The sequence below is a fragment of the Oxyura jamaicensis genome, chromosome 4 (assembly GCF_011077185.1).
Source record: "Oxyura jamaicensis isolate SHBP4307 breed ruddy duck chromosome 4, BPBGC_Ojam_1.0, whole genome shotgun sequence".
In the NCBI taxonomy this organism is placed as follows: domain Eukaryota; kingdom Metazoa; phylum Chordata; class Aves; order Anseriformes; family Anatidae; genus Oxyura; species Oxyura jamaicensis.
The window spans coordinates 7,057,424-7,068,685 of record NC_048896.1 but is presented as its reverse complement, the minus strand read 5'-3'; the positions used below and the strand labels follow the sequence as shown (position 1 = coordinate 7,068,685).

The 11,262-nt window shown below is 42.1% G+C and overlaps 1 long non-coding RNA gene across 1 annotated transcript; it reads left to right on the top strand.

Annotated features, from left to right (window-relative positions):
- Window positions 1-360: 360 nt before the first annotated feature.
- LOC118166513 lies at window positions 361-8,518 on the top strand. The gene is made up of 2 exons (XR_004750542.1): window positions 361-471; window positions 7,616-8,518. It is a non-coding gene; the product is annotated as an uncharacterized LOC118166513 (long non-coding RNA).
- Window positions 8,519-11,262: the final 2,744 nt, after the last annotated feature.

The following is an 11,262-nucleotide window of genomic DNA, read 5'->3' as shown; positions in this document are numbered from 1 at the left end:
GTGCTAACTCTGGGAATTATTGCTGCACAGGACAACAACGACCACTAGTGGCTGAAGATAATTTTTCCAAAATTGATAAAACTGGAAGAGAAAAGCTATTCATCCAATACAATAAATTACTGCCACACATGACAATGGATGGATTTTGTATGTGAAGACTTAAAAGCACATCAATGTTTCTGTTACATGCACATGCTCTGCTTACTGCTGCGATTTGTCTCCTTCTTTCCAGGACTGCTCCAGCCCTCTAAGGTGTCCCTGAGTTGGCTGCTTGCTGTCTGCTCAGTATTAATGCAGACCACTTCATGTCCACTTCTCCCTCCAGGTCATGCTATTTTGCCCTTACTTAATTCTTTATCAGTTCAGCTCCTGTGTTCATGCGTGTTGCACTCACAGTGCAAGGTCTTCAGCAGCAGAGTGGCTTCCAGTGATGGCCTTGGTACAGAGAATCCAGACCTCGCTTCCATGTAGGTACACTGCATCAGTCTCCTCTTCTGCAGTTACTAGTTCCCCTGTTGGTTAGAATCTTCTGTCACTTGTCTTTTATGCACTTTTAAATCAGTTAATTACTTTCTCCATATGCTAAGCACGCACTAGAGAGCCAGTTATTAGCAATACCACATGTTCAGTTCACTCTACACATCTTTAAATGCTATATTTAGGCATTTTCTAGTCTCCATGTCTTCCTTGTACAATACCACAGGTGTCTCATGTAGACCTTTTGTTAGTTCTTTAATGGGCTGTAGGCATCCTGCTCGTTAGTCTATTATCTAACTGCTCATCATCCCTGCTCACAGGCTCCCCATGATTTCCCTTGTACAGCTACAATAATTATGCACCATTTTTTCCTTGCTAAGGAAATGCTCTGCTACTCTGTAGTGTTTCATGGACAGATGATGCAGGCTGCAGAATGTTACAAGGACTGTGTTTTCCAGCCAGGCACTGTCTTACCCTCTGCCTGCTTTGCATTATGAATGACATTTGCAGTGAAACTGAGTCCATCGTAGCATGAAGTCAGCTCTGTAGAGGTGAAGGGACCACAGAGCATCCAATCCCTTTTGCACTGCACTTAAATTAGTGCAGACAGTACAGGGCAAAGGGAATCAGGCTTTATAAATCCCAATCTCAAAATATTATTCATGCGCCCACCTACTCCCATTTCTAAAATCACTGTACTTATTTTGCAGTGGTTGTTGCAGTACCAAGTGGCAGAGGAAGGTGGCACAGGAGGAAGAGGAATCAGAGGCACGTTAATGAGTAGAGCTGCTGGAGTTCAGTTTGGGGAGTACTCCTCTTGTGCAGCCATTGAAGACCCTGTAAACTTAGTAAAAACACAGGAAAGGGGTGCAGTTTGTATGTAAAACATTTATGGTAGAATAAAATACAGTTAATATAGTAGTACAAGCAGAACTTGTGTTTTCTTTCTGACTTTTTGTAAGCCCTTTGTGTTTCCTGTTATTACTCCAAATAACAGTTTGAAACTCAGTTTTCCACTGTTGGTTTGATGTGCTGGGGGGGCTGCAGCAAGTGTAGGAAAGTCATTTGATCCACAGTGGAGCTGATTTCCCCCATCCATGCAAATGTGTGCAAGTCACATTATTGTTAATGAGCTGCAGGTGTGATTGGAAGGAAAATGTACTCCACGGCTTACTTTACAAGCCAGTGTGTAGTTATTGTTCTGAATGGTCTCTGCAATGTGTAGTTGAAACCAAGCCAGGGGCAGGTTGCCAAAAGAAAGGGAAAAATACTGCCAGTAGCTTAGCAGCTGTCAACTAGTTGTTCCAGGAAGATATAAACATTTAAGATTAATGATACCTGGCTCTTACTCTCTTACTGTGTGTATAATGTATAACAGCATATGCATAACTATACAATGCATGCATTGTATTTAAAGGATATAACTGTAAATTTAGACTGCTCACCATTGTAATGAAAAAGAAAAAAGATAGGCTGAACACTAAATGCTGAAGCTACATCTTTATTTATAAGAAAAGTTATTTGTTTCCAGATAACCGTGGTGAAAGGTATGGTGGTTCTCTGGTCAGGGACCTTGGGCTCTGGAGCTCTGCACTGATTTCTCCTGTGGGGAAACTCCTTTCCAGGAAGCACCAAATTGCTTTTTTTTTTTTTTTTTTTTTTTTTCTTGCATTTAGACCCCGAAAAAACTATTTAAGGTGTTAAAACCAAGCCATGTACATAATTTCTACTGAAAGAGACAGAAGGAAGGGGAATTTTTTCCTTCTTAAGGGGAACATATTAGTATATGTGATAAGGAGCTATACTCATCAGCAGGGAATCATATCCAGAACTAAAATAAAATGTGGGGAATTTCCCTTATCCTCCTTTGATTAAATTGAAATACAAATTTTAAACAGCTGCCACTGTTTTTTTTCCACTGTTCCACATCTTCTGGTCAGAAGACAGAAAGAAAAATCACACAAAAAAAAATGGTGAAAATTTTCCTTCTGTCTGCAAAGCCAGTTACTGATGCCAGGGGAAGGAGGAATACTTTGCTTTTTGAGAGCAGGGAGAGTACAGGAGGAGATTTGCCCATTGCCTAATTTTTATTGATTGATTTATGGGTTGATTGTTCTTGGACCAACCAAAAGGGGAAAAAAATGTGTTCCTCCTTGCGGGGAGACTCCAAAATCTTGAAATGGGCACAGATTTCTGCTTCTTTGTTAACATGGCGAGCCTTGGGTAATGTTCACACTCAAGCAGCCTTCTGGGATGATGGTGTTAGCTGGCTCTCCAAATATCCCACCTGTGCTGGAGAAAGTTGGTCACAAATTCTGGACTCAAGAAAAGTCAACAGCTTTGGAACAGCTGATGTGGCCTTTACATGTCTGTACCTTCAGGAACTCCTTCTTGCTTTCCCAGAGCATTTGAACAAATATATCCACTGAGATCATGAGGTTCTTGAGGTCATGTCTGAAGCTGCAGGCAGGACTGGGATGCCCGTTACACCAGTAAAACATTTCTGCTTCCTTCTCCCTCATGGTCTGGGAATGAACAACACCACGTGGCTCACCACAGGTAGAGAGAAACAGCTTCAGTGCCACATTCGCTAAGTGCAGGTGCTTTTCCTAAAGTGCCAAGCCATTTCAGATGGCTTCTTCTAGGAAACCATGATGCACTTGCAGGTATTTCATAAATGGAAAGAAATGAATTGAATAAACAGCTGAGTGTGAATTATGTGCTGGGAGCTATTGATTCAGCCACAGAAAACTGTCCGTACCCTGGGAGGAGTGTGACCTGCCTCACTATCACATCCAGAAGGAAATATGCTTTTCCATTTTAAACACTTTTACAAGTTCAGTTCCTGCTTGTGTTGTACTTTTTCTGTCTTGATACCCAGAACAAGTTTGGTTATTTCAAATGCATGTTAGTAGGTGGCAGTCTCGATCAAGTTTTGAAACACAATGAAATGTCTCTCCTTCCTTCCTAGGCGAGCCCTGAAAATGGTGCAAACCTCCTGGTAAGGACAGCCTGCCTGGGCCAGAGGGAGTCCTACTCTCACTTCCCTATAGCAATATGTATGTAGTATACTGCCAGCAAAACTCACATGAGGACTTCTTCAGTGGTCTCATTTCCTCCTGGAACGTGACTTGTAACCATACCTGTGAAAATTGTTCTCATAGAGCATGGTGATCAACTAGTTCCAGACATTAATGCTCTTCTGCAGTTTCCGAGTAAATGGTGCAGTTCAGGTGGTGTAATTGCCCTTGCAGCCCCGCCTTGCACCCACGGGGCCATGTTGGAGCTGTGTCTGAAAATCCTGTTAAGTGACTGTCCAGACTGAACAGAAAAGGGGAAGCGCAGGGCACGGGGAAAGAAGCGCCTTCTGGGGCCTTGTGAGTGCTGCTGGGGCACAGCCAACGAGGTGCTAATTTACTACAGCTATTTCCCAGAAGTAAAGGGCTAGCTTAGTAAAAACAACATCAGCCTGTGAGACACATCCTTCGCTATGGCCTGAGCTTGCAGGGATGCTCTCCCTCTTCTGACCCAAGAAGGAGGCAAAAGATGTATGAAAACATTTTAGTGCATTGTAGGATAATCCTGAGTTAGTCTGCAGTAGAACTGTAGACTTAGTCCTTGGACTGCCCTGAAAACTGAGCATGATGGTCCAAGAGCATCTTCCCTTCAGAATAGGCTTTGCAGTAGGAAGGGGCTCATTTGGGAGAGCAAAGCTCCAAGACAGCTCTTAAACTACTGTCCTGAAAGCAAGATGAGGAGCTGTTTAGCAGGGACTGCAATGTTTACCTTGAGAGGTCAGAAACCACCTGAAGCTTTTTTGAAGTTGGTGCTGCTGTAGAGGTTTCCAGGGAGACAATATATACATATATAGGTATGCTTATATAAATAAATATATATTTATAGGTATGCTTGGGTCACCTGGTGAAGGAAGAATACCTACTGTTTTCTTTACCAGGGTAGTACATAGATATAATTCCCTTGGAGAGGAAGACCTGAAATGCTGTGTGTGGAGGAAGAGCAGATGTGCCCTGTCAGGGATGGCCACAGGCTGTAAACCTCTGGTGATGCTCCTTTTGGCCATGGAAGGACAGAGGGAGGAATGGTGCCTGTGTCTGCCCACACCTTCATGCAGGAGCCATCAGATGCTTGTGGAGCCCTTCAGCTCTCTTCTCATTCTCTTGGAGGCTCTCAGCTGACTCACTTCTCCAGCCTGGACTGTCTAAACCTTCATCTCTGAAGAAAGAAATGGGAAGTCTTACTGAGCTGTTTTGAAAGCTCCTCTTTGTTTCTCCTTGGATCCTTTCCCAGTCTGATTTATCTGAATCAATAGACAGGTCACTTTTTTCTCTTTCTCAGTCAGTGGCTTTTTGTTTGTCACCACAATATATCTCTCAAAAGTTAGCAAAGAGAGATGACTTGTGTACATGTCTACCAAAGAAAGATATTTTTAAAGTAATCTTCCACATTACAGATAAATGGAGTAGAAAGTGGGTGATGGGTAAGTACATTTCTCTCTGAGAAACTTCACATAACTGGAATAACACTCCATTAAAATAGACTGAAAGTTATAATAGTCATCCAGTGAATTGGAGAGAAGCACTATTTTCAGCCTAGCATTAATCTAAATGGACATTTTCCCCAAGTTTTTAATTATTTATTCCTTTGCTATCTTGCAAGTTCAAGGTAACCATGGTTTTAAGAACACCTCTAGTCCATTTCATGAAGGAAAGGCTTTGGATATGGATCAGACGGAATTGGTCTGTGGTGTACCTGTGGCATGGCAGAGCAGCGGGTGTTGCTCTGCAGGGAGGGAGAACCACAGAGCTGATGTGTTAAATGTGTGGCTCATGTGGTGTGCGTGGGGGATCAGGCTGGAAATCATCTGAGACCTTATTCTCATGCCTCTTAATAGAGTCTCTTGTTTAAAGCTCTATCAGAAAAATTGATTGAATCCTCTCTCTACTCTCAGGCAATGGCCTCAGGGCTGTGAATAAAAAGATTGCAGGCCATGAGGACTGTCTGGCCTGACCTTTCCTCCTAGGACAGCACCAGGATTTTGGACCTACTTCCAAATTCCACTCTCTTAATCTAGAGTAGCTGTTCTGTAGGTTTTGCCCTTTAGCTGTCTCCTCAAGAATTCTGTGCCATCCTCTGGCTACTGCAATGAATGTAGTGGGGAGAAATTAAGGGAAAATAATAATGGGCAAATGAGCAAAAGAGAAAGGTATGAATTCGTAGTAAGTTAATACTGTGTTATTTTTCCTCATGGTTGGATAAACTTACATTCAGTTGCCCTGTTGTTCATGTGTAATCTCATCTTGCACAGCACTGCAAAACTCATCTCACTCCCCAGGGTTGCTGACAGCTACTGGATTTGGGCAGGAGGCAGACTGCAGGAGTCCTCCAAGGAGAAGGCATCTGCTTCTGGAAAATAAGCACAAAATAAGGGAGGAATAAACCCTCCACAGTTAGTTTCTACTTTACTATCTTTTTTGGGGGACCAAGGGTACAGAAAAAATTTCAACAGAAATGTTTTAATTGGAGTGACTTTTGGCTTTTCTCTGCTATCAGCAGAATTTTTTTGGTAACATGACTATTGCTAACATTGAAAAGTGGGAAAATCTATTTTCAGGTGTTTATTCTCCTAACCCTGAGAATTTTACTCTACAACAGTGTGGTCACTTTAGCAAAGCAATTGGGTTACTGGTCTGGCACCACTGAGCAACCAACAGCTTTTTCAGCAAGAGTGAATGCATCTCTGGAGTATCAGAGATCTGGTGCTGCCCCTGCACTGAGCACTTTATCACAGATTTTTAAAATGATGAGATGGAGAGGTAAGAGGAGAAGGGCCACTCATGTAATGAGAACTTATCTTGGGGTGCAATGCAGGGGGAGAAACTCTGGCTATTTGTTGGAGAGACTGGCCTGTATTGGCAGATCACAGCCCAGGACTGTGATATTGGTCCTGCATAACCCGAAATGTGGAAATGCACCCTGTGATACAGCAGCAGCTTCAGCATGGCTTTGCATCCAGTGCCTAGTTTTTGTGGTCTGAGATAAAACAAAGTCAGAATTTATGCCTGTGATGCAAGAACCAGGTGGTAAAATTTTATGGACTTCTTGTGGGAGTCAGACTAATAGGGAGACTGTAAATCTTGAAGGCAATGTCTGTAGTCTTCTAAAGAGAGCACATGCCTAATAACAGCGAAGTGATTTCTTTTAATGCCAATAACTATGCCTACAGCATACAAATACATCCTGCGTCTGACCAACTCCTAAATCCCGTCTGCATCCATGCCTTCTCCTGTGTGGTGCATGTTGATCCACAAGATGGCACTTGGTCCTTGTATTACTCAAAATTTGCTTTTGTCTCTGCTGCAATTTAGACTCAATAAATGGTAACTGTCTGGATGTCTGAGTAGAGATGTCTATTCACTCTGAGTTAATCCTTTTTTAACTTTCTGTTAATTTTGAAAGATTGTAATGATAAATGGGTCTGAAAGCAGTTAATGGACTAGACTCTGCTGTGATCCACATGTAGTGTTATAAGTATTTGTAAAAGAGAGCCCTTTGGGAAAACTTACACCCAATACATAGATATTTTAATGACTTCTAATAGGATTTTGCAAAAAACTTCTAGGTATTTTAACTTTCTGCTTTAGTATTGACCCGCTTCAAAAGAGTGTGAGTACAGGAATGTATAAATCTAGAGTGACAGGGAATTATTTCGACCCACTGAGAGCTCCATCTGCAGGGAGTTGCTGATGCTGTTGCAGTGTAGAGAGCACCCTGGGGTGGCTGTCATGGCCCTCTGTAGTGCGAACCTTGAAAATGAGCCTTCTCATGTGTGATGTGAGGAACAAAATGCCTTTCCCAAGAAGTGCAGAAAGAGAGTCCACAGCTGGGCTTTATGCAGCTGCTACAGGAACCTGGGCACAGCTTGCTGCCTCAGGTCAGGAGCCTGCCAGGGCTAAAGGCATCTTCCCTGCAGAGCAGGACACCTCCAGCCCTTCATTTATACCCTTTAGCTGTAATGTTGTAACAGATCTGGCACAAAGGAGAAATTAAATATTAGCTCTTGATCTAGGTTTTTAGACAGGTGTTTTAAGGAACTAACATAATTTCTCTTTCTTCTCAGATTTCTTTTTAGGAATTTTTCAGTATGATGGTACTTGGAAAATGGAATGGAGAACTTTCTGTGGAAACAAATTGAGCCTAAACTTGGTAGATGTTTCTGGAATCATCTGTCTCCACATTTCCAAATGCCTCTGTCCATATTGATGCACTTCTCCCCCTTTCTGCAGGTTCTCCAGCAGGAGTATTAGAGTCTGCTCCTGTTTTTCCACCTGATGAATTTCTCAGTTGTAAATGACACTTTCACTTGTGGGAGAGACAGCAGTCCACCTCCCGTTCCTAGTAATGTCTGTGTCCACCAAAGACAATGAGATTATTCTAGATTGAAAGTGAAGTTTTCTGTCTACAACAGTGTCTTTATTGAAACTGTAAATCTGCAAAATGTTTTGGAGTTGACAAAACTTCTTGTGCTGTTTTCATTTAAACTCAGACCAACAAACCCAAACACCAGTTCTGACCATATTGCAAAGTTTTAACTTCTAACACTTTCCTTCCATTTTAATTGGGATATTTTATACTATGGCTTTTAAAAATCTTTATTTCATTTGAAATATCATGAGTTTTCTGGAAAAAGGTCCTTCTGTCTGCCAGAAAAAACCTTTGTCCTCCTTGGAAACTGCATTTGCCCTTCTACATATTGAATTTGTGAAAAACTGTATTCCTGCCTGGATTTAGTGTGCTGATTTGATCTCAGCTCCAAAATCTGATTCTGCTCCCAGTTCTCCTTTAGACTGACATGACCAAAAGTAGGATTTTGCCCTTTTGCTCCCAGAAGACGGCCTACGCAGACAGACCTGTTTGTTTAGCAGAGCATTCATACTAAATGATACCAACAATGTTAAGTATTGAACTTTGCTAATAGATTTTGATGAATTTCAAAGACCAATTAAACCAAGAAGAGTACAAAGTAGTGTTGTATAAATATTTAATGTAAACTTATGGATTACATTGTTCTGGAGACTGCTATCAGAGGCACTTTGAAACCACATGTGGCTCATGATAGCAAGACAGAGCCAGTTTCAGTCAGAGATGAGTTCAGACTCTAATAAACAGTCCTCCAGGGATCACTTCGAAGTGGTAAAATTTTATGAGTAGCTAAAAAATCAGAGTTCTGGAGTCAACAATAAGCACTGTTCCATTTCCTCTCTGCCCTAATGAAAGTGACAGAATATATTTTTTTAGTACCCTTCTTCTCCAAAAACATGGTTTTGGGAGACAAGTGACAAACAAAATGAAATACTCCTGTGGAAAGGGAGCCTTTGTAGCTGGCATCGGTCTCCAGATGCTCTTAGAGCAAAGGATTTGGAAGGAAGTTTTTTGTACCAGCTGCTGTTGGTGACGTGCGCCTGGGCTGGAGTGGCTTCTGCTGGGCTCCATGTTACACAAACAGATCAATCCCTGCATGTGCTGTGGGCACTGGAGAGAACAGCATGTTCTGCCCTTGAGCTTTATGAGCTTGTCCTACTGGCACAGCCACAAAGCCCCTGCCCGCCCCTAAGTGCGGTAAGTACCTGCTGGGTTTCACTCTTCCTCCTTGATTCTCTGCTTCTCTCTTCCCATTTCAGCAATCAAACATAAAGCGACCTTCCAGGATGGGGTAACCTTGATGGCAGTGCAAGGTAGAATCCACCGAGGTGATCTATGGGCGGGAATTTTCCACAGATTGGAGAGGGGCTGTCACACTGATGGAAGAGCACACAGGACAGAATTTGAAAGGGGAGAGAAGGGAATGGATAAGTTATATGCCTGTTAGAAGACGGTCTGAATGACCCATTCGCTTAACTGAAATCACATGTAGAGACTGTATCTAGCACTCACCACTTCCGTAGAGCTTTCCACCCAGTGATGTAGGACCACTGGAGCTGTGCTCATTTTCCAGGTGGGGATGCTGAGGCAGAGAAGGGCAGAGGCATGGTGAAAACTGGCAGCAGGGCTTCTACCTGCTGACTCCCATTGCATCCTCCCTCATCAGCCAGGGAATATGTCCAGGAACAGGTTTGCATGGAAGTCAGGGCTGTGTCTGATGGAGGTCTCTAAATGAATTTGGATTCATGTAGCCAGTCAGGCTACCACCTGAGGATACCATCTCTGCATTTGTAAGCCTTCTCTTGATAAGAAAGGACTTTAATCTCCTTAGGGTCCCAGATTTCTCTTTGCATGGTAGATAAAAAAAAAAGGAAATAAAGAAAGAAAGAAAAAAAAAAAAAAAAAAAAAAGAAACAAACCAAACCAACCTATATCACAAGTCTGCAATGTCACAGGAAGATTTTGTCATGTTTGCCACACCAGTTCATGACTGGCAATGAGTTGGCCTGTTGAATGTACACCATGCACCTTGTACAAACTTTTTTTTTTTTTTTTTAAAAAAAAGATAAAAATGGCAATTTGCAGTTGAGTCTTAAGCACTCGCAACAAAGGCAACTTAGAATCTTCATTTCCAGAAAGTTTCATAATGCTGGAGACATCTGTGTTTAGCACTGTACTGGGTTTTATTTTCAATCATTTTTCTCATTAAAAAAATGTGTGTATCTCATTATGTCTTCAGATCTGAGCCAGCATTTAATTCTCTGATTGCATATGGCTGGTACAGCATGTGCCATTACACCCACCAAAATAATGAAATGACAGTTCCCTTTGCAAAGTAGAAGACTAGAAATAACTTTCTGCTGAGAGATGCTATTAGTGGGGGGGGGGGGGCCCCCCATAAAAGCGAATAGATAAGTGGCCATGATTCAGAGCTCAGAAAGTGTATTCTGACTAGTCTGTGACAGTCATATACAGGCTGTACTGAGGCTTTGATATTTATGGTATTTTATACCCATACTAAAGTTATTTTAAACAGATACAAGAAATATCAGCCTCTTGTTTTTATGTATTATTTATGGGCCTGTTGTTCTTTCCTTTATGCCACAGAATATTTTTCTTATATCCCTTGAAGTTACGAAGTAATAGTTATAACAACAAACTCCATCGGGAAGATGCTTCCACATTTTCCTTTGCTGGCAGCTGGGACCAGAGTGGACTGCGTGGACCCGGGCTCCACGCAGATGTGGCTGCAGTGCTGCAGAGCCCGGTGAGCAGTAGATGGCTCTGTCAGCTCTTCTTTGGGAAGCCGTGGGTTTATTAGCACACCTGGGTTTTTCTCAGTGTTTTTTCCAACTTTATTGTTACCAATGTTCATCTGTTCATCTTTTTTTTTTTTTTTTTTTTTTTTTTTTTTTTTTCTTGTGGTTTTGTGAAGAGTTTAAAATAAATGTGTGTGAAAAGCAGCACTGGGGATTCTTGCTTGGCTAGACAACAGTGTGAAAGCAGTGCTTCTGGTCCAGCAGCATCAGCTGCGAGGGCCTAAAGAGCTCTCATAGCCCAGGGCAGTAAATGCCCATCTGCTGAACGCATGTACACCATACTGCTGGTTATGCCAGAATGCAACAGTCCCAGATATCAAGGGGGTGGTTTATGGATGGTCAGTTTCCTTTCATTCAGCAGTGAGGAGGATTATTTATTAGAAATACAAGATTTTTTTTTTTTTTAATTTGGAGTCTCCAATTTGTTAATTTTCCTCATTAATCATGCCTCCAGGCATGTGCATGTATGAGAAACCAGTCTGTTAGTTCTTGCATCAGCTGCCTTGTGCCAGTCTAAATTCATGGG